We start from the raw sequence: 23,015 nt of genomic DNA, 5'->3' as shown, positions 1-23,015 counted from the left end.
CGATTCCACGATGAGCGGCGAGAGCGATATGGTGCTCGAACACGACTTGTTAAAAGCCACATTACGGGCTGCCGCGTGTGTAACAATCTTACGACTCATGCGTGTCAATCGTTATTAAGCCGAATGGCTTAATGTAACGGTGAAGAGGTAGGAAGTTTCTTCCGCGACTTCTTCTTCTTTCCGGGGCTAATATTCGATCTGCAACAATGGCGTGTAATTTCATCTAACGGGAACGATCGTACATGAGATCCGTATCTCTACGGACGCACACACGCAAGAATCAATAGTTTTTCGGTTTGAATAGTCACACAGGAAGGATAGCCCATATCGTATTAAGAGAGAGAAAGAGAGAGAGAGAGAGATGAATTTAAGAGTAGAATGAAATCAGGCTGCGTGTAATGTTATACGACATACAGGATCCTCTCGTGTCACGGTTGAAGCGGGATGCCGTTAATCGGCACGAGGAACAGCTCATATAGTAGCGATAGTCGTTTCATTAACGATACAATCGCGACCTCGTTAACTCGCCAATAAAAATACGCATTGTTATATCGCAAGTATATCACGGTTTATACTCTCGAATACGTGTAACGCTAATGCGACCGACATCTAACTGCGCGTCGTTAGCATGCCATAGGTTTATGGGAAATATTTGCAGCCGAGACAGCTTTATCATAGCAATAGCAAAGTATGCCACATTGGCATAACATTAAAGAAAGAAAAAGGTAGAACAAAAATTATTCTACGTTCTAGAGTACGTTCTAAAACGAAATTCTAAAACGAGAATTTGAATATATTGTAATTGCACGCGGCTTTGCATTTGTTCATACGTAATTATATAACTTTATCTTGCTATCTGTACGTAAATTATATTCTGCTACCTCATGCGTCTACTCACACACGTGTATATTACGCATACGACGTTTTCGAGAACGGTCTGTTTAACGTAATACTGTGAAAGTTTTTTTTCGTGGAATAATTAATAATCAGTACGAAGGACGGATCTCTCCATCGATGCAACGTCTACGGCGAAGCGTAGCACGCACGAAAGGTGGCACGGATTTAAAATGCATATATTACTCGCAGTCTCTCCATAATTCGATTAACCTAAGCGAAAATGCGCTCGTTTGTAGCGCGCATATATAACAAATGAAATCTCCTGCATAGTAATTCCATTCGGAATACGAAAGTAGAGGATGCGCCGCGGGGTCGTACCTACCTACGACGACGTCGGGTAGAAGGGAAAAGGGGAGGATTGGAGAGGGATGGCGGACTGTTAGAGAGAGAGAGAGTGGGTGGGTGGCGGTGCTGGCGGCAGAGAGAGGGCGGATTAAAAATGTAATCCAATAATAACGCGTCTCTGGTGTCCGTGAAAGTACGTACGTGGAGACGTACACGGAGTATATACGGCGGGGGAGGGCGATAGTGGCGTAGAAGTAAGGGTTGCGCCGGGGCGCAAGAGCCCCTTTCGTTTCCGCCGAGAGATAATTAGCCGACGCGGAAATGCGACCGGTTTATCCGTCGCAACTATAATCGTAAATAATGCCGCCCGCGAATACTCTCGTAACGCGAATGACTGCAGCGTATTTTTTTTTCTTTTTTTTTTTTTGAAAATGTTTACTCTCGCGTTTCTCTCGTGTCTCTCGAACGGGAGACAGAGCGTATAACTCGAATGATCGCCTGTCGCGTTTGACGATACGTATTTGATAGAGAAATGAGAGCAAATTAATCGATGAGGAGCAAAAAGTTGAGAGAATATATGAGAAAAGAAGATTAGACAGCAATAATTATATTTTAACGAAGTGTTTTACAATGGTGTATGCTAATCATTATACACGAGATGATGCAATTTATCCTTTCCAGTTATAATATGACAAATAATATGACGAACAGATTTAAAGTACTTTTTTTATAAGAAGATTCGATACCATCCCTTCGGAATATAGAACGTCGTTACGCTACTGGCCGCACATTTTCTCGCGCGCACAGCGATGTGTGCGAACGGTGTACGTGCCAGCACCTACGTATATCTGTAATGCCGGTACGTACACCTCCGGATGTGAATCTTGAGGCAGCGAAAATATCACGATGTCCGCTAACATCGGCGGAGCGGTCGTGAAGGGGTGGAAGGGGGAGAAGGAGGGTGGGTCGGAAGCGAGGAGGAGACCGTGGGTGAAGGTACGGGGCTCAAAACGGGTGGATGGAGTCCATTAGCAGACGGGTGAGGATGTGTGCGATTATATACGCCGTCTCCTACCCCCTGTCCTCCCTAGCTTCCCTCCCCCGCCGCGGTCCACTCAATAATGCATCACACTCCTCTATCCGACTACTCGGTCTCCGGTCCGGCACGTATGACCACTCGGGGAGTCTCTTCCTTGCCAGCAGCCACCTCATTCGACCCGTGCTTCGCCACCCCCGGGTTCCACACAGCATCGCGGGTGCTTATTACTGCCGTGGCTTTGATTTGGGTGGAAGGCTCCAACGCGATGGGGAAGAAGAGCTGCAGTTATGTATGTGTCTTTCAAAGAGAAACGAGGATACGTATTACTTTGATAAGATATGCGAGCCATCAAAATAAGTATGAACACTTTAGAAATCATGGAGACGCATACATAAGTTGTTGCTTGTTCATATAGTCGTATCTTATTTGTATTGAATAAAAAATATTTTATTCGTGTGTATTATACACGAAAAGAAATGCGTATTCCAAGATTGATATAAACAAATTTATGAAAAATCGAATGTAAAATGAAAGTCATATATTGTAACAGATTTATTCTCACTCTAGCATTATTTAATAATCATTGACAGAACCGTGAACCACAATCCGCGAATCGATAGCTCAAACGGTTTCATTTCAATGACTCGTAACGTCAGAATTTCTCGACCTTCGACCTTTTTCTTCGCGATTCAGTTTGATCCGTCGAAATAATCATTCTCGCTTCAAAATCTGCCTTCCTCGCGCGCCCTGAATGCGGTATACACATACACATATACATATACATATACACGTATCTCGAACGCGAGAAAGGGTCTCGGGGGGCGCGGAACGATACTGAAATAATACTTGATACAGGCACCTGGAGGAAGATTCGCTCTACCGAATTACTCCACCTCCCGCCGTTGGCCCGCGCGGATTAACGGATAATCCGTACGGGAACGAGGAATTGTTGAGAGAAAAGCGGAAATGCTAATCTCTCGATGAGAGATCCCTCCCGGATACCTACGCACCACGGAGTCTTCCATTTCCGCGAGCGTCAGTATGCGTATGCATGTATGCGAGCGTGTACGCTCGACGTTAAATCGCCACACACGAGCGCGCGACTGCGCTCGTGTGTACATTTAAGTACGTTTGTCTCGATTGCGTGCGAGAAACGGCGTGTGGAGAGAAGCGACGACCGTTCTCTCCAGCGTGTCGTGCAAATCCTCTCAGATCGTAGTCGCCGTATCCGTCGAACGGCGCTTCTTCCGTTCCCGCGAAGCGGTTTATTTCGCGTCGACACTGGTCGATCGCGGCCACGTGCTGCGATTTTAGAAAATAATGCTGCATCTCTCGCTGTTGAGTGGAATTCAGAAAAATTATAAGAGAATTGATAAAGAGATAATTATAGATTAGTCACTGTTTCGTATTATGATCATGCAATTTTGACAATATTTAAATGCAGCGAATACTCTCTCGTAAGATGTATGACTCTCGCTTCAGCGCGAAAATCATCGTGGTCCCCGAACGCGCTGCTTTCACGGCTTTCGGGAAAACACATTTCCTTTGTTAGCCGGAGTGCAGGTCTTTTGTCTTTCATCTTCGGCCGTCGCCGTGCTTTCCCATATCCAATCAATTTCGTGCTTCCTAAGTAGAGGCCGGATGACAGACACGCACACCTCGTGACTTATAATCGCATTTTCCCACCTCCACGCGTCTCTTATGCGCCACATATACGCCGGCAAGAACGGAATCAGTCCCTCCGTTAATGGCCGACGTCGAGGCTTTTAGCTAACCGAGTCTCCTTTGCCCATCGCCTCTGATCTATTCCTCGGCTAATCTGTTGATTATACGAGGCCGTCTGGCAATACGTTATCGGGACCGATGGGATTCCTTTTTTCTCCCTCTTCGCATCCATATCTCCCCCTTGCATCCTTTTCAGACACATATCTTTCGAGATGTTTTCGTAGAAATGCGTTTTCGGAAGGACGGTCTTTAAGGATGATTGCTCATTGTCAGACAGTGTGATATTAAATGGCTCTAGTCCTGTTCAATGATATTTACGAAATAATTTTTGTATAAAAAATAGAATATGCAAAAAATACACACTTTCGAGGAAATATAGAATCTCTTTGTTCTCTATATGTATATAACGGTGGACTAAAATAAAATGTTACGGTATGTTAGCAGAAATATTATAGGATCAATAGGACAGCGTAAATTTTTCTAGAAAGAGATATGCCGCTTAAGAAAGGCTCAACTCATTTAAGTAGTACACTCTAGAGTTGATATTTTTTTCCTCCAGTGAAACGAACGAAACAAAAAGAGTGGATCGCCGTTCTTTTATTCTCACCCGACGACAGACGACGGATTGCTTCAGAATCCTGTACATAGACATCGCCGGAATCCGCGAAGCAATTACCCGGTAGATAGCATCGTAGGATTTAACCTACTATCACTTTGGTTTATTGCGAGTTATATTTCAGCACGTGGGAATTGCGCGCGTGGAGTTTTCAATGGGACCTGGTGCGAAGAAGGTTGCCCAATGATCGTTCCGATAGCGGTTTCAGATCGCCGGAAACCCACTTTTCCATAAAATGCAATCGTTCGTGTTACCCGCTCGAATACGGTCGATGACATCGACGCGAGGAGAATTTATGAGTAATTAAATACCGAAAACTATCGGCCAGTGATCCTGGAAATTTCAACAACTTTCTATTTTTTTATTTTTATTTTTACGAGACTTTATATCATGAGCTAGAAACCATGGCTGATGTATTAGTATATTCTATATAAACTTATAAAAATTTATATTAGACAAACGCTTTAATAATAGGAGACGCGAAGGCACTATTAATACGATAATTAATTGTCTCTGGCATTAATATATACGATAATATATAATATATACGCGATCCGTAAGATCTATTCAATCTTTTGTTATTTAATCAGTTGCTTCTTAATTTCGTATGAAATAAAAACATGTGAATTATCTTCGAATAAAAATAAATTAGACCGAAAATGTTATAATTATATACGCTTCGGTAATAATTGGGAAGAAACGAAATGTCGAAACTTGGCCGTCAAAGCGTTATACGCACTGCCGATCCATATTCATGAAGAGTAAGAAACCGAGCAACTAACGACTCGTTAGTTCTTCTAAGTGATAATTTATTTATCTTTCTGGAACAGTCTCAGTGTCTGCACGAGCGATCCCAGAGCGGCTGGGCACGACCGACCATTGTTAATTCCTGGCTGCTAATTATGGAAAAATACGCCAGTCGCTCCGCGCTCGAAGATCGACCGCGTAACGACAGCGGAAAACCATTAACGTTCCTGTTGTTTGGTTTTAGAGCCGGCGCGGTAACGGATGTCTCTGGAAAATTTAATCGAAACACTTGCCCGTCTCAACGTTCTAACTAAAAATAATGGTGTGCTTGACATTTGAAAATACAATCGCACTTATCATTATAACAGAGAAAAGATACACTACGATAATAATTGATAATGCATACTATACTTATTCTTTTACGATAAAATATAATAATCCGACAATCCCTTTCTTCAAGATTAATACAATTAATGGATTTACGACGTATACGGAGAAATTTTAACAGTTATCAACATTAACATCAATATTCCGGATCTTGCGGCGTCCGACGCGGCGAGAGGACACGTAGGGGAGAAATGCAGACACAAAGCGACAGGAAATAACTTTGAAAAAGTGTGTGTTTCTCCCGGTTTGAACGTAAAAGTCTTAAACGTAACGCGCGCTGGCCGGTCCGCTACTTTCCACGGCCCTTTTATCGTACAAAGGGGTAAAACCTAACCTACCGTCCGCCTAACGTATCCCGCTTTTCGTCGCAAAAGGGACCCCCGAGGGTGTGCACGGGGATAGAACCGAGAGAAAAAGAGAGAGGGAGAGTTATACGGAGGACGACGGAGCGTGTGAGCACACACGGGCGCGCGCACACGAACAAACGGACGGACCGTGCCGACTCTTATGATGGACGTAATTAAAACTTTTACAGCGGCATACTAAAATGCAAATAAAACGATACGCGGGCTTCTCCCGGATCCCTCCGCCCTTTGCTCGTGGAGGTATCCACGGCGATAGGTAACATACACGGTTTTTCGCGCGGTGAAAAGGACGGCGCTCGCCTCGCCTCGCCTCGCCTCGCCTCGCTTCACCTCGCCTCGTCTATGCCTCGGAGCTGAAAGGCGTCGGGTGTGGATGCGACATGATAATTATGACGATAATGACCACCGACATGGGACCGGGTCGATCGGGAGCCTCTTGCTTCTCCAAAGGCCGCCACCGACATCTCTGTCCCTCTTTCTAGCGCGCGTCTTTGCGATCGGTCTTCGTGTTTGCAAAAGACATCGAATATAACGTGAAATAAATTTAAATTATACATTAAGAAATTCATACGGCTTTCTCGCGTTTGTATACTTTTAAATTGAACCGAAGCTTGTTAAGTGATCTCTCAACGAATATTTGCAAGTATCGAGCCTCGATATTTAATCGAGCAGGTGTGAAAGTGGTTTTCTGCGTTAAGCCAATTTGCAAGAGCGACTTTTTGCACGCACGAGAAAAGTGATTAAGTCGTGCTACGTTAACGAAAATAGCGCGTAATTATCGCGCCGTTCTTACAGGAACAGATCGTATCAGTGATAGATAGTTAATGCAGACTGGCAGTGGGGAAGAAGATTGACGAAAAAAAAAAAATACATTGGAGTTAATTAATCCCCTTTATATTCAACGCAACGGCGATTTCTAATTCTCACGCTTAATAGCTTATCCGATCTGCTCACGTATGCAAATCGACGGAGGTGCAAAAATCCGCAAAGCTCTGATTTCTCCTATTACAAACAAAGTAAACTGTCGTAACACGTATGTGAGCACCATCGATGCGCATCGATATATATAAGAAGTAACATATAATTATATAGAGAGCAGCAACACATTTCTTCCAATAAGGATTGTACGACATATATTGCAAAGAATAAATCCGTAAAAATTTTCTAATTTGAGTTACAAAACTTTTTTACATTTACTCGAGAAGAACACAGCTTTAAATCACAATAGAAATGTATATCTATATATTTTTACATCATAATCGACCACGTTTTCCGCCAGAGCGGTCATCGCGTGCGAACTCTTAAATCAGTAGAAACAATAGAGGTTTACGTTTCCACGAGGAAAACACCATCCGTCGCATCTATCAGACGCGAGTACACGCATAACGAGGACTGCTGATTCGGCATCAGCCCGCCAATTAATTCGGCTCGGCTATTCGGCGTACACTTACGTCATCCCACATCCGGAAATCACGCGGCGGTGGTGGAAGATAGTAGTCCCGCGCGAGAAGGCGCGCGCGCTGATTAGCCCGGCGATAATTAGCATACAATAAGAATCCTCGGATAGATCGAGCCTCGGTAGACGAGGCAGAAAGCCGAGCTTATACGGAGCACCCATCACTCCTCCCACCAGATATCAATCGCTCACCATCAGCACCCTTACGTTCGTCTGCCGCGTCATGCCTCTCTCATCCCTCCTCTCTCCGCCTCCCATGCCTTCGTTCCCTCTGGCTCTTGACCGAGCCGGCCCCGGCCGTTTGACTTAATCAGTAATCGCTAATTGCCCGGCTGACGCGCCTCGACCTAACGGACGAGGAAACGTATGCAAATCGCGCGGAATTATCTCTCTCCGACAATTAGACGAGTATCCTTGCTCGCGCGTATAATGCCACTTCCGGTTGCGTTAAAGCACCTCCACGCTCTTCTCCGTTCCCCTCTTCCCTGTGAAGTGCGTTACCAAACGTGCCCCACAGGGACGATTTGCTCTTTCGCTTCTTCGAAGAAGCGTATCGGCACCTGCGGTTTTCACGCATGGCGGAGCATAGGCGAGTCGGATGATACGATGTGCGATGCACGATAGGTTGTATATTATTTTTTTCTCTCTCTTTCGATTTTCCTAATCTTTTACAAATAATAATCAAAGGTATTGCGCAAAATTACATACAATGTTTTATATAAACAAAATATATCAATTAAATAATGAACTACGTACAAAGGATCGATTGCAATCCTTCGATAGAATTATGCATTTCAATGTGCAAGCTGGAGATCGCGCGCTGTGCGCTCATTCTTTTTCCATCCTGTCGACACCGCCACGGGCGTCGATGGTCATCTACGCTCCCATCATTCGTTATTAATGGAGTGGCCAAATAATTCATGGATATATAGTGCCCGCTGCCGATTTCGAGCCGCCAGCTGCTCTCCCTTTTAACGCCGTTCCGTTACACGCCCGCATTTTTTTCCCAAATACATCCGACACGGCTTTATGGCTTCGGCCGTGTCAGTTGATTGCCACTGATGTCCGATGGCAACCACGACCGTGTGGTACGGGAGCATGAATATTCATCTACCTTTCGTAAGGAAGGCTTTCGCGGTTGTGCGAAAGGGTTCGAGGCGTGAAAGGGGTGATACGAAAGGGCAGAGGGATCGGGGACTAACGAAAGAACAGTGATGGACTTGAAAGAGGGAGGAAACGAGATAGGGAAGAGAAAGGGAGGGCGAGAGAGAAAGAGAGAGACAGATTGATAACGGATATGCATTGGTCTTTCGCTTTTTCACAATGTTTGCTTCGAACGCCCGGTCGCAGCGATAAGCGCGGGGACGCAAACTACACGGCGAGTGCGCTGCCACGTTTTTAATTAATGTCGATAAAGTTCGTCGCGACAAGTCGAGACGCCACCGTGGAATTATTCAAAAGCCGTTCGGCCGTGCGCATATTAATTATAAAGTTCCAACGGGGATGCTCTTGTTTACGTATCGGCGCGGTCCGCGAGAAGACGATTGCGCTTCGAATAAATACGAGTGTGGAAATAAAAACTGCCGCCACGCGACTTTTTGTTGAATGCACACGCGCTGTGTATTAATATATTCCGCGCGTCAACTTTCAATTTATTATTGGATAATCTGTGTTACACAACATTTATTTGATTATACATATAAAGAACAGATAATAATTTTTTTTTAATTTATGAGAGTTAACAATTATATACACGCACACGTAATAACGAGCGCTGTAATTTATTATATTCATTATATAGCCAGTATTTAAAATTTTTATTCTATAATGTTTCTTTAATCTGACATATGTATATACTATATATGTATGAAAATTAATTTGAGATCAATGCGATAATAAGCACCTATAATTATTGCGTTGCTTAATGAAATAATTATGCGCGTTGGAAAATTATGCGCAATAAAGTTGTAATAATTAAAATCTGATGCACACATACTCATATACTAATATTCCTACATCGAGATAAGCTTAATATGCAAGAATTATGAGCGGATCCATGAATATTATTTATTCTATATCACTCGTTATTAATGTATAAATAATTATCGTGCAATGAGAAAAAAAATGGTTCATACATTTTTTATTTGATCGGCAACGAAAACCCACCGATGTTTCGAGAGGATAGAACATACGAATGTAATGTATTTTCCTAGAGGCGATGCTCGAGTATCGAGGATACCCTTGTAACGTGGTTGCCTACCGCTACACTTGATACCATTAAGTATGCTAATGGTAATTGCTGTTATAATCAGCGACATCAATCGGGTGCGTACACGTAGAAGGTGCCTTCATTGAATAATTACACGTCGCTGTTGCGCGTTGGAGATGACTCGAGTCGATACACGACGCAACGTTAAGAGGGCCTACATGTGCGCGCATGTTTTATGGATAAACAAAACAATGGGTGCTACCGTACCAGGATTAGAGAGAAACATACACACAATTTACAGAAAATACCGGCAATTATTTGAAAAAAATAGTACGTTTCGAAATTATACAAAACTTTATTAAAAAGGGATTTAATATATCATTTCTCTTTAATATTTTATAATATGATGACTTATTAAAGCTCTATATCTGATTATTGCTTTATCCTATATTCTTAATATAAATTTTTCATTTAATATAAAATTATAATTATTAAGTTAAAAAAGGTATAAAATAGTTTCATAAAATAAACTGAAATATAATATAGAAATTGTCGGATTAAGAGAGGAAGGAATAGAGACGGGAAAGAATTAAGATTCCCCTCGGCCCTAATATGTCCTTCGGTAGCGAAGCATCGAAGAAATTGTCCTGAGAAACTTCAACGTATGAACGCAAGTTAGTGCGTACCCTGCATTTAATTGTTGCTTGTAGTTAGCGGCTGGTTAACCGTACTGATTACGCCCGATACATTTCTTACGTCGACATTAGCGGCTACCCGGTAACTAAGTATACGCTCGGCCTCCGACCGGGAAAAGCGTTCGTGTGTGTCGTCTGGAAAAACCCCGGAGGCGATGCACCTTGGAGTTCGAATAAAACGCGCTTCCTTTCCGGTCTTGAAAGATGTTAATCGGCAACTTAATTTATACGGGCGATTTCTAGATTAGAACGCTGTCGACCATGCGTGCGCTGCGCGAGAGAGATGATTGAAAAAAATAATAAAACCCACTAGCCTCACCAAAGCGAGCTTATGTATGTTTAATGCTTGCTATTTGCCTCGATAATTACGATCTTGTTAAACATTCGGGATATCTTGCGCGAGACGTTCGTTTAAAACTGTTTCGAAAGCTGCGTGCGTGCGTGCGTATGCGTGTGTGTTACACGTGTAACACGTATTTGCTTCAACTATGTACATATTTCGCATGGCGGCTAGCGAGGTCGAGTTTAATTAAAATCGCATTAATGTGCAAATGAATCCGTAATTGATAGTCACTATTCAAATATCAAGCGCCGGTGTATTCAGTCAGCCGAATTATGAATAGACGGGCGTCCATTCTTAATGTAACATCGTTATACAATTCAAAGATTTCAGATTTATTTATTTTGAATTATTAATTGCGCGTTAATTGTCCTGATCATATAGATATGATAGAAACATATCCTTGAGTGTGCCCTGTTTTTGTTATAATTATCGTCAGTCATCTACTATCGGCAGCCATCGCTCCCGGAAAAGTTCAGTATCCTCAGAGATTGATGAATAAAGTATATACGTGCGTCACACATGTGTAAACGCACGCTTATAAACGCCGGAACAGTGTATATACACGTCTGAATTATATTGTGAGTGAAATTTGGAAGTAAGTGGAACGTTTCGACACCATGATGTGGAACAACGTTCTGTTAAGAGCGACTACATACCGTTTCCCGGATCAACGATACGCAACAATACGGATGCACGCGCGCGCGCACGATGTCGTTGAAGAGTAAAGGATAAATCCCCCTCCGATGCTGTTGAGCTCGACCCGATTCGTTAATTCGTAAGTTACACGCCATGCGTTACGGTCCGACTTCCTTCTTTGTGTACCGCATCAGGGGAATCGGCGTTTTTCTCGTTTTAAAGGTGAAGATGGCGAGGCGGCATTAAAATACAATGGCTGACACAGTGTGAGCGCGCTCGGCTCGTAAATTACTCTAATCGGGATCGCTAATTACAGATTACGCTCGCGCACACGTCTACACGCCACTGTTCTCTTTCTTCATATGCGAATCGGACAACTTCAAGAAAATGTCAGATTTTTGAAATACTTATTAGTCGAAAATTAACAAACTTTCTCCTTCTATTAAAAAGAAATTTAATGTGTTAATTTGCCTATTTAAAATAATGTATATGTACAAATATAATTTATATTCTTGTTAGCATGACATAAAGCGACGCGTTTAGGTTTGTATATGAGAAACTACAGTGCTTTATTGACTCTGTCCATCCAGAAATAAGTAATGTGTGTATATATGTATACATATATATAAATAGGAAAATTAATTACATTTAAAATTAATTACAATTAATAAAAATTTATCGATAATGAGAAAATAAAAAAAAGGAATATATCATCATGTTGTATGTCGATCGAGATTACAAGAAAAAAAATCTACAATGTTCAATATTTTGCAAAAAATATTATGTAATTATGGAAAAATCCTAATAATTTCGATATTACTTCAATATCATATAATAAGAAGAGGAGCTGTTTCTCTGTACGAAAACTGCGCGAAAAGATATCAGAAAGGATAGAAAGGAAGACATTCAAATGACGACGTGATGGAAGAGAATACGGCGCAATATTCCAAGACAAATCAAAGTAAGCATCCACCGAACGCTCCCGGGTGCAGAATGCAGATAGACGGTGCGCGGCATTCGCTCGTGGGTTAATGAGAACGGTTTTCAAGGCCCGTTATAGAGGCGACGACGTCTGCATAGGTAGAAACAGCAGGAAATCGTAGAAGTGCAGTGAATCGTCGTAGATGCTATATTGCCAAAACAACTGCTATTTTCTCTATTTCCTTTTCCGCGCTATACATTCTTCTTAATTTCTTCCCTTTATCTCTTTTAGTGATAAAGGTACTTTAATAAAGAAAATAATAATAAAGAAAAATTTAACATGCTTTTAAGTGAAAGTAGATAAAGATTTCCATTGAGAAATAATAATTGCATAACTTTGAGATATAAAAATATACTATTTAGCATGACAAATGGGAATCAGTATAGTCACGCAAGAGTGCAAGTATTAAAATAGAATAACTCTTGAAACCGCGGAAATCATTAAATATGCACAATACCTTATAATGGAGCCGCAGGTATATAAAAAAAAATTCCAGATTGTAAACATCGATTTAAATTAATTTCGTGCCGCTGCGTGGATTTCGTAATAGCACAATTTTTTTTTACTGTAATTTTTCTATCATAATATTATATCATCCTCTTGTTATGTTTACAAATTATCTAAAAGTGTATAACGTATAACAAAATCACACAACAAATTTGAAAATATTTTTTAGAATAGCAGTATTTTAGAGAATATTTTTTTAAGAGAGATTTATTTATAAAGTATACACTAGATTATTAATATATGCATCTTGATATGATTTTAAATTTTCGTCGCGCGTTAGCGCTGCCATTTAATCCCCGATTAATTGCTACTGCGCGCTTAATCATCCATTACGCGCTGGATCGTCCGCTGAATAATGTATTTCGGCCGGCCGAAAGCAATGTGCAAAATAATCTCTCGCCGGCGTGCCAACGGTCGAATTCCATTCCCGTCAACGAAGGATTAATTATCGGTGCGTAATACGGTTCATCTAAGCCGGCCTGAGGTTTACGCCGCGGTCTGAAATCACGGCGTTTACAAAGTGTCGGCGATAAACCTCTTGCGGACAAGGTGGTGGGACGCGAACGCCGGGAGGGAGAGAGCCAGGAGAGTTCCGTTAGACAGAGGAGGGATAGATCGGTCGATTAAGCGCGAGACCGCCGAAATTCCGTATCAATTCGTCTATCGGATGAACATCGTGAGAGATTCCTGAAGGGCGAGCCTTCGGGAGCGCATTCCGCGGCCCGCCGAACCTTTGATAGCGAATACCCTCTCGTAGCGTGTCCCTTCGGAAGGAAGTCTCGTCTCCGTCCGTCCATTCTGACTGAAATTGCACGCCGAAATAAATAAGAGTTAAAAGCGTTTTCTTGAGCTCGCGATATCATTTACGGAATGTTCATATTTTGCGAGTGTTAAGATGATAGATTTAGTAATTTATACATCGTATTTTTATTCTTTGAAAATAAAAGACACGTTGCAAACGTTCGTAATGTAATTTAAAAAATCATATATATAATACATATACATATAAAGCAGAAGATTTTACAGAGAATGTTGCAGAGAAATTTTCTCTTATTATTCATTGTTTCCAAGTTATATCAATACTTTTGCACTAATATTGACTTGATAACCCCTTGTTTCTTTGCAATACGTATGTAAATATAAAAGAGATGGAATTTAATTATAGTAAGGACGGAGTGGATATATTAAACATGATAAGTACAAGATCTTGACGTGCCTTAAAGCCAGATTAGAACGAGCCACGAAGAAGCGCTTGCCATCGACTCGTCGTCCACTTCCTCCCCATTTCCGACAATTGTCACGAACGAATGGGTATCCTCGGGAAATGAGAAAGATAATAAAGGAGCGTGACGTAAAATAAAATGTAAACGCGGGCATGGAGGGATGGAGGGAAGCTAGGACATAAGCATCGGAGAGACGACAGAAAGAGGTGTAGAACGAAGGATGGGATGGAGAAAAAGAGGATTAAAAAATGACGAGAGAAAGACGGGACGAGGACGGAAAAACACATCGACCAATAGTGCCCGCAGGCTGGCAACCCAAGAGCCGACCACTTATCTGTAGGAGCAACATCAGAGAAGCTCTTGGCTGGTTGGTTGGTTGGTTGGCAGGAGGCAAAGAAGTGCCTAGCGTGAGGAGGACGCCGAACCAAAGTGGAGTGCGCGAGAGATACGAAAAAGATGAGTTGGGGTAGGATAGGGTGAATGGGTGGGTTGACGGGGAGGCAAATGATACCTCCTTAGGCAATTTTAATTTTGCAGAAATCACTGTTGAGGCTAATAAGAATAAAGAGATCTCCGCGAAATGCTCTCTTTCTCTTTGCGTCTCCCCCCCCCCCTCTCTCTTTCTCTCTTTTATTCTTCCTCTTCATCATATTCTCCTCCTTTCTCGCTTGGTCGAGCGAGATACATCGTCAGCTATCACTGACATTATACGACCGTGTCGACGATTCACGTACCGAACCACATCTATATTTGACTTTCTATCTTCTAGTTCAGCATCTTTCCTTTCTTTCTTTTTCTTGTTCTTTTCTTTTGAATTTTTTTTTATTGCTTAAAAAAGTCTCACTAATATTCATGCACAAAAATCGCGACAATCACACATTCAAAATTAGAATCGAAGTCTCAGCGAGCGGAGCCACGCGAATCCTATCGTCGCGCCGAGAAGAACGGAGGGGTGCGAGCCAAGAGCTGTCAGAAACATGTACGCGCGAATAGTACGATGATTTCGTTCCAGATCAAACCGTTCTGAAGCCGAAAGGGAAAACGGTCGGGGAACATGCGAAAGGGTTAAAGTGTGCAGAGACAGACGGCACATCAGTTGTGGTATGAGAAAGATTCACGAAGAAGAGCAACGATGAGAAACGGTAACGTGAGAGTCGAGAAGGAAGAGGATAAGTAGTCTGCCGGCGAGGAGAGGAGAAGGCGACCATACGATAGAACGGAAGAAGGGGGTAGGGGGATACGAGACATATTTATTTGACATGCGACGCGACTGCATCCGAGTTTCATTAATTGAAGATCGCGGGAATGAGCATGGCAGACAGCACCGGGACAGACACACACGCGCCTCTGTCTTTTTCCGCCGCGCCCTCGATCCCTAAACCCCCTTTGCCCTTAACAACCCTTTCCCTTCTCTCTTTTCTGCGTATGCTTCTCGCGGAAACGGCAAATGAGGATTCGCCATTTCTCTGACATTTGAGCATTCAAGTTTGTCTCGATCTAGGCCACAGAGTGAAATTCGCCCCTCTCTTCCTTTTTCTCATCCTGCAGCATTTCCTGTCTGCTGCTTCTCGCTCGCTCCTACATATGTCCTGCGAAAATCCTTCCATCCATTCATCTGTCCTACAGGTTTCGTTACGAGTCGGATTTTTTTTCTATACTGTTCGTTCTCTTTGGATGAATTTTACGGATGACGGCTGATACGAGATCGTTACGAATAGCAGACGGTTGCTTGCAGACGGCGTTTTTTTTTCTTCTTTCTTCTCTCTTAGTCCTTCGTCTAGTTTTTTTCAAAATTAACGCATGCTTTACCTTATCTTTCTCGTTGAAACGATGCCGTCTGTTTTTAATTCAACTTATTTTTAGTCGTTTGATGTCTTTCTCATTTGCAATCATTTTCGCGGCAATCGAACGCGACCGCCGAATTCGCGGCTTTAGTCACACGTCGAACGAGCTTTGAGGGTTTGATTAAATCTTTCTCGGGTCGGTGCCATGCGACAGTACGAAAGCAGAAAAGGGTGAGGATGTGGGTGGTGAAGAAAGTGGAGGAGGGGTAGGATGTGTTAGAGAATGAAAGGTGGTGGAAGGTGGCAGTAGCGACGTGGCGATATCGGAGATGGCGGAAATTTCATTTACCCCTCGTAGAGTTATCTAAGAGCAATACCGGGTGGCCTTAATGAAACATTCAGTCGCGAGAATAGCTCAGCAATCTCGAAGGGTCGCGGGTAAAGCGGGGGTGAACGAAGCGGGCTTTGCAAGCTGCCCGCTCTGTCGCCTTGATACGAGACAGAGAGGTGGAATGCGACAGTCAGAGGGACAGAAAGAGAGAGAGAGCGAGAGAGAAAGAGCGAGATGGAGAGAAATGGGTCTGATTCCCGGCAATGCAATTGCACGTTTAAAGTGGCGTTCCCCCGTTTATTTCGACGTTCACCGTTCATCCCTACCCTCGCCGTGTTGGGTTTTCATTTCAGCCCGGGTCAAAATCGACCCAAAGCTCTTTAGCCGTCGTCCTTGAGTATATGAGCCTTGATGAAGATCGATTCAATAATTCCTACTCGCTTGTAAGACAGACGAAATGAAGTAATCAAGAAATCTCGCATCTTTTATTTCTATAATTGACAAAATTCTTGCAAATCATAAAGGCACAATAGCATAATATATCTCGACTTATTTATAATTGAATATAAAAATGCTGAACGTATATAATAATAAGAATAATAATAATAATACATACTAAAGCGCGCATCCAACTATCATTTAGCAAGCATTGTAATTCTCGTCGCTACTTCGACAAACGCCTGATTAAAGCACGTTTCGACGTGCGTTAAGGAGTAAAAAGGGGGTACGTCGAATATATATAATCGCAAATGTAGATATCATTGCTCATTAGTCCGCACGAAAGAGTGAGCACCGGCGTTGCCCTTGTTATATTTGCCGCGGCTACATAGGAATAGGAACACGGCGGCCGCCGGCGAAAACAGAAGCCGGAAATAACGACCCGCGCAATTATTCCATAATGTAGTCCGCATAGCTGAACTCCGAAGAAAATTAGAGGGGCGGCCCGGGCTCTCGACCAGAGGAACGAGCGAACGAGAGTTTGGCGTACGTGAATGCGACGTACGGAGGACAAGGACAATCGAGTGAACGATGGCTGAGCGAGAAGAGCCGAGCGCAACTTTCCCGTTTTATCTCTCAATTCGCATTCCCAGAGCCGACGAACGCTCAAACTACAAGTCCGCGGAGCCGAGCCTATCTAACGGCGGGTTTCCTGTGATTAAAACGTACCTACACTCCATGTCTTAACTCCCTGTTAGAGTAGTATTATTATTCGAATGGTATCCTTCGAGCCCTCTTCGCCCTTCGAGCATTATCGCCCTTGAATCATTCGCAATTTTACGTGTATATAAATTATATATACTCGACACGTTTAGGCATATTTTTTAATTAAATTCTCTTAATAAATCTCTGTGGAAGTATCACTGTATATATAATTCTATATATATTATTTCATTATTATTCTCTCCTTATTTGTAAAGAAATAATAGTATAAATATCACTGTGCATCTTTCGTATATCGAAGCATTCGCTTTTCTTTAATTTTCTTCGTGTAAATGTTTGAAAGTTTTCTTTATAACTTTAATTATTGTGTCGGTCGAACTTTGTGATACATTCCATCAAGATCAACCCCCCAAGACTTGAGATTCGTCTTCCGGGCGAAAAAGATTCGCGCAATTGCAGACTCGTCGCTCGCTTTACAAGCCGGAATTGAAGGGCAGGCGTCGCCGAGAAAATTCATTCGTGCGGCACGCTGCCACGTTAACTTCGGGAATCTCCAATTAGGCGATGCCGGCGCCGCGACGGTGCGAGTACAGAGGAACGACGATAGGACTGCGTGTGAAGGGCGAGGAAGCACCTATCGAAGTGTCCCGGGATCTGTCCTTTTGAGGGAGTCCGACGTGTCGCTTTAATCCCACCGTGTAATTACGCGCGTCAGCGCCGTATCCAGCGCGCCCCATTCGCAAGTATACGAACGGAGATAAAGCCGGTCGACCGCGACGAACGGAGACGGTAAATTGGGAATGAATCGCGGAAAAGGCGCAATTTGATTTTAATCCGCGACGTTTTGCCAGAGACGACCGACCGGCTGCGATACTAATGGGCCGCGAAGTACGTTAAGCTTTGCGTCCAGCCAAGTAAGATGCGTAGAGAAGGCAATGACGATCACCTTCGGATTATCTAGCGACATTATGAAAAAACATATGGCTGATGAAAGGGTTTAGTCCTCAATAAATGATGAAAAAAATTATAAAGATCTATGAAAAAAAAAATTAAGCCGCAAAAGGCTTTTAATTTATTCGGGATATAAAATTACAAGTTATATATAAGAATAAACTTTTGAAACGAATACAGCAAATAAATTTATCTAAATTGAGTGTTTTATTAATTAAGCATAATTTATTATTATTATTGCGGATATTTTAAAGATATTGCTAAAGTATTTGAAAATATAAAGAGTTAACGTGAAATACGTAAATTCAGATACCAACTGACAGCTCGGACAATCCGATAACAGGTCGGACAAATTTATAAAACGATCAACTGTCATTATATCTGACTCGACTTCGTTAGACGGTCCTTCGCGTGACTCTACAAGGTAAGATCCTGCATTCCCGGCATCGCCGGTGCGTCGTCAAGATCATCATCCAACGCGTACCCGCCATCATCGTCCGAGTTCTCGTTCTCGATGCAAATTAACTCGTTTACTTGAAATTCCCTTGCACGTCCCGCACCGGCCGGCTCTCTCGACAGTTTTATTTTTCTCACTCGCGTGTCTTGTCCTCTTCTAGTCTCTCTTTTTCTCCTTCGTCCCAGCAAAGAATAAGTAGCGTGGTAAACCGTGATGCGCCCGCTAAAATCACACCGCTTTGATGTGTACTTTAATTATTTCTTTTTTTTCGTTCGTGTGGTTTCGACGAGTCAAGTGTAACAATGTAGGGCGTAAAGGCGCCGACAATACTAAGAAGGTGATCGAGAGAAAAAGATATGCTCCAATTTTGATGCACGTCATGCTGAGCAACTATTGCTTTGAGATAATGACATCATTTCCAATGCTACAATCGTAATCAACTCGTATACATTTTCCCTTATTAATATATTGTTACATGACAAAAAGAAATCAAAAACATTTTAATCAATATAATAATATATAATCAATATTATATTATATAATCAATTTATATAACATATTATTATATCAATTTATATAATATGCAATCAAATTATAGGTATATTATATAATCAATATTACAAAAATTAAAATTTATTCAATTCAATTAGGAAGGAAAAATATATATGTGTGCTAGCAAATTTGAGAATTAACAAATAGTGCGAATTTTAAGTGTGATTAAAATAAATACTATAACTCAATAATCGACTCGTAAATATTTTTGAAGCTTCAAAATTTACCTCTCTGTTAAGTTAGTTCCACCATAAAAAATAGAAATAACATGCGTTAATTTCCTAATTAAGTTTTAAAATAATAATATGGTAAAAAATTAAAATAGTAATATGTTGTTAATAATATGTTATAATACCTTATATTCTCGATTAATATTTTTTCTTTCTAAAGCTATATCTTTTCGAACGAATCTCCTTCGAGTTTCAATTAATTATTAATATTAAGTCATGTATATAGTAATGCGCGCGCGCGCGCTATTAGAATGAAGTTGCCGATGTTTGTAGCTTCGGCCATTACCGAAACGCCGCGAGTATCAGGCAGTTGGAGCTGCGTCCCGCTGTGATTAATTAGTAAGCATAATCGTTAGAAACGATTTCCAACCTTTGTATTGTAATATTTATCAATCGCATATCATAATTTCAACGTTAATATGTAGTCGTAGTTGTTCGAAACGCATATTTCGCGAAAAATTCGATGCAAAATCTCTTGCCAACCTAACCCAACTTAATCTGTTGTCGCGCGCGCGAATGTGTTGCGATCCGCGGATATATCTATCGTTAATTCTAGCTTACATATTTATATTGTGTATGTTATAATGCGAAATAATAAGATTATTCTAATATATGTATGTATTTTATTTGTTACAGGTAGCATTGCGATACACAGTGCGATTCACGCGTCGTGTCGGGAGTGCCGTATAAAGTTTCGCGTGTCGGGAGTGCCGTGTAAAGTGTCGGGCGATCGTAATTATTCGTATTTTCGCGAGTGTCGTGAGTGCTACCATGGACCGAGAGAGGAGGAGGAGGCCCGGGGAGGCATCGGGCGACGTCGGGGCAACTATGAGGTATGTAACATAAAACATTTTTTCTAAACTGTTTATGAGATATTCGACACACACATAACATAATTTGAATATTTTGTTTTCAGATCAATGTGCTGTCTGCTATACTACAACTCCGCTATTGCACGTATCGGTGAGTGAGAAATTGTTTATTGTATAACATTTCTTCGACTTAACATCGACGCCTTTTTTAGAAAGGATTTTATCTATATCTAATTAATTTCATAAAACGTGATGCTTTCTTATATGTATTTCTTATTTCTCACAATTTTTTAATTAAAATCATATGTGTGAACATATGTAACCATGTGTGAACGTATATAAGAAGAAAAATATCTCATATAATCTTACACCCCTCACGCTCGCAATACACTAAGTAGTCCTTTGCGAACGATAATTTCTCGCACGCGCGGAATGCCGTTATCAAAGACTTACTCATTCCTGAAAAAAAGTCGCGATTACAGTTCCTGCGTTAGATGCCACGCCGACGTTCCAGTCACAATTCGTCCCCTCGTTTTCTTCTCGATGCACCGCGCACGAGCCCGCGTTTGAAATATACAAGTGCCTTCGAAGGATTGCATAGGGACTGCGCGCTTAGAGTAACGTCGTCGTTGTCGCGTCGCGAGAGAGACGTTGCTGTCTATAAATGGACGTATATATGGATGGAATATGCGAATGCACGACGACGGGGAAATCAACCCTCAGAACGAGGCTATATAAAACGGTACAATCGACGACTCTTTAAAAGAATGCACCCATATGGATTTGCGCCACCCCTCTTTGCGCTTACACACAACTCCCAACATTTCGCGCGCAAAAAGACAAAAACACTGAATCTTCATTCTACCATGTTCCGACACATCAAGTCTCCTTGCCTCCTCATTCTTTCCGCAGAGCCTATCCTTTTTCTCTTTTTCTTTCCCTTTTCCGCAGTCTCTTTTCCATCCCCAAGGCCTAATGCAGCTCACAATTCGCGATCGCAATTTTCAATTTCCGCCGACTTTTCAATTAGACTAAGAGGTGCCGCTATACTGACTCGAGGAACGCGGCAGCTTCTTCGCAGCAGATTCCTTTTGCTTTCCCTCCCTCCCCCGTTTCTATGTACCAACACCAGGATGTCGCACCGGCGCGACGATATCGCGAATTGAAAAGTGCTAGGGTTCCTTCCTTTCTCTCTCTCTCCGTCACCTCGAGTTTCTCTCACATCCGGCCAACCAAACCGCGTCGATGCGACGCCGCGACTGAAAAAAGCGATGTCTTGAAGGAAGTAATTTTTGTGTCCAAGTATTTTAAGAATAGAATATATCTTTTCTATAAAATTTTTACAGTTTTACAGTAAAAAGCTTTATAATAACAATTACGCGTCCTTCTAACTTAAGTTAATTTTTAATTGATTATTTTTCTGTGACAGAAAATTTATCTTTTGATATGTAGGTACTTTGATATGCATTGTTTTACCGGTTCTTGTATTTTATATAGATCCTTATATGGATTTAGTGTTTCTATTAGCATTTCTTATATCCTTAATACGAAAAATTAAAAATTCTTTCCCTATATATTATATAAATGATCCGCTGGGTTTATGAATGACAACCGTTTTCCCGGATAATCCGTCTCGAAAAGAGACTTTCCTTCGAAATCCCTCCAAAAGGCTCGATAGAAGCAGACGGCGTGTCGTGTTCGTGGCTTCCGCCACGTGAAACGTGGGTCGGGACAGGGAAGTAATAGATAGGTTTGTAATCCATCGAGAGCTCGAGGCGTTCAGGAATGAGATATTTTGGAAGGGGTTGGCGATATCGGCAGTCTGCGAATGAAATGGCGCGTCTCCCGATTCTCGACGTGCCCCGAAGGGGCTCGCTGCCGAATCGAGCCGCAATCCATCCCCATCCCCCTTGGTCCCAGCCACCCCCTTCCTCCCTCTCCCACGTTCGAACTTGTCTCCGCGAAGACGAGTCAGAGTTGTCCTATCATCCCGAATTTCTGTCATTCTGTAGATCCGCTCGTCGTGCCTCATGACACGCAGATATATCGGTGAAAAATATGTGTTCTACGCGTTTTATATATTCTTTTTCATATTTCATGCATTATTATTTTATTGCATGAAAATTTTATTACAATTGAAAACATGTTTTACGATTTTGAAAACTCAGCTTTTCTTTCTTTTTCTCTCTCTCTTTCTGATGTCATTAAGAGATATCGAAATTTTTTATTGCACTCGATATATCGATAAAATTGAGAATTTTAGTTTTAATAGTAGTAAAAGTGCCAACAATGATGAAACAATGACGTAAACAATGATCGTTTAATCTCACATTTCTATGATGCCTGCGGCAAAGATCTGTCTAGATGGATTCTGCTATTTTCTCCGTCTTGATCGTTTGTAATCTCGATAACTATGCATATACCTATAACATATTGCATTTACATTGACGTTGATTACATAGCTGCTATTAAGAAAACCTCGTTTATTAATTAAATAAATTATATAATTTGGACAGAGAAAAAGAAAGAAAGAATTTTTAATAAAATTAACATTGATAAAAACAGACGTATTTTTGTTGAAATTATCTTGGCTCATTTTGAAAATTTCCAATATGTCTAGAGGCA

The 23,015-nt window shown here is 41.7% G+C and overlaps 1 long non-coding RNA gene across 1 annotated transcript in view; it reads left to right on the top strand.

Annotated features, from left to right (window-relative positions):
* Nucleotides 1–23,015, top strand: part of LOC145941885 (uncharacterized) — a 137,892-nt gene that overhangs the window by 43,399 nt on the left and 71,478 nt on the right. The window contains exons 5-6 of the long non-coding RNA XR_014426254.1: nt 20,215–20,411; nt 20,495–20,541. This is a non-coding gene — a long non-coding RNA (uncharacterized LOC145941885). The remainder of the gene's footprint in view (nt 1–20,214; nt 20,412–20,494; nt 20,542–23,015) is intronic.

Source organism: Prenolepis imparis, unplaced genomic scaffold (genome assembly GCF_030444845.1).
Source record: "Prenolepis imparis isolate NDT839.2.m4 unplaced genomic scaffold, iyPreImpa1.0 SCAF_10, whole genome shotgun sequence".
Taxonomy (NCBI): Eukaryota; Metazoa; Arthropoda; class Insecta; order Hymenoptera; family Formicidae; genus Prenolepis; species Prenolepis imparis.
Note: the sequence above shows the minus strand (reverse complement) of the source record. Positions and strands in the feature narration are given on the sequence as shown.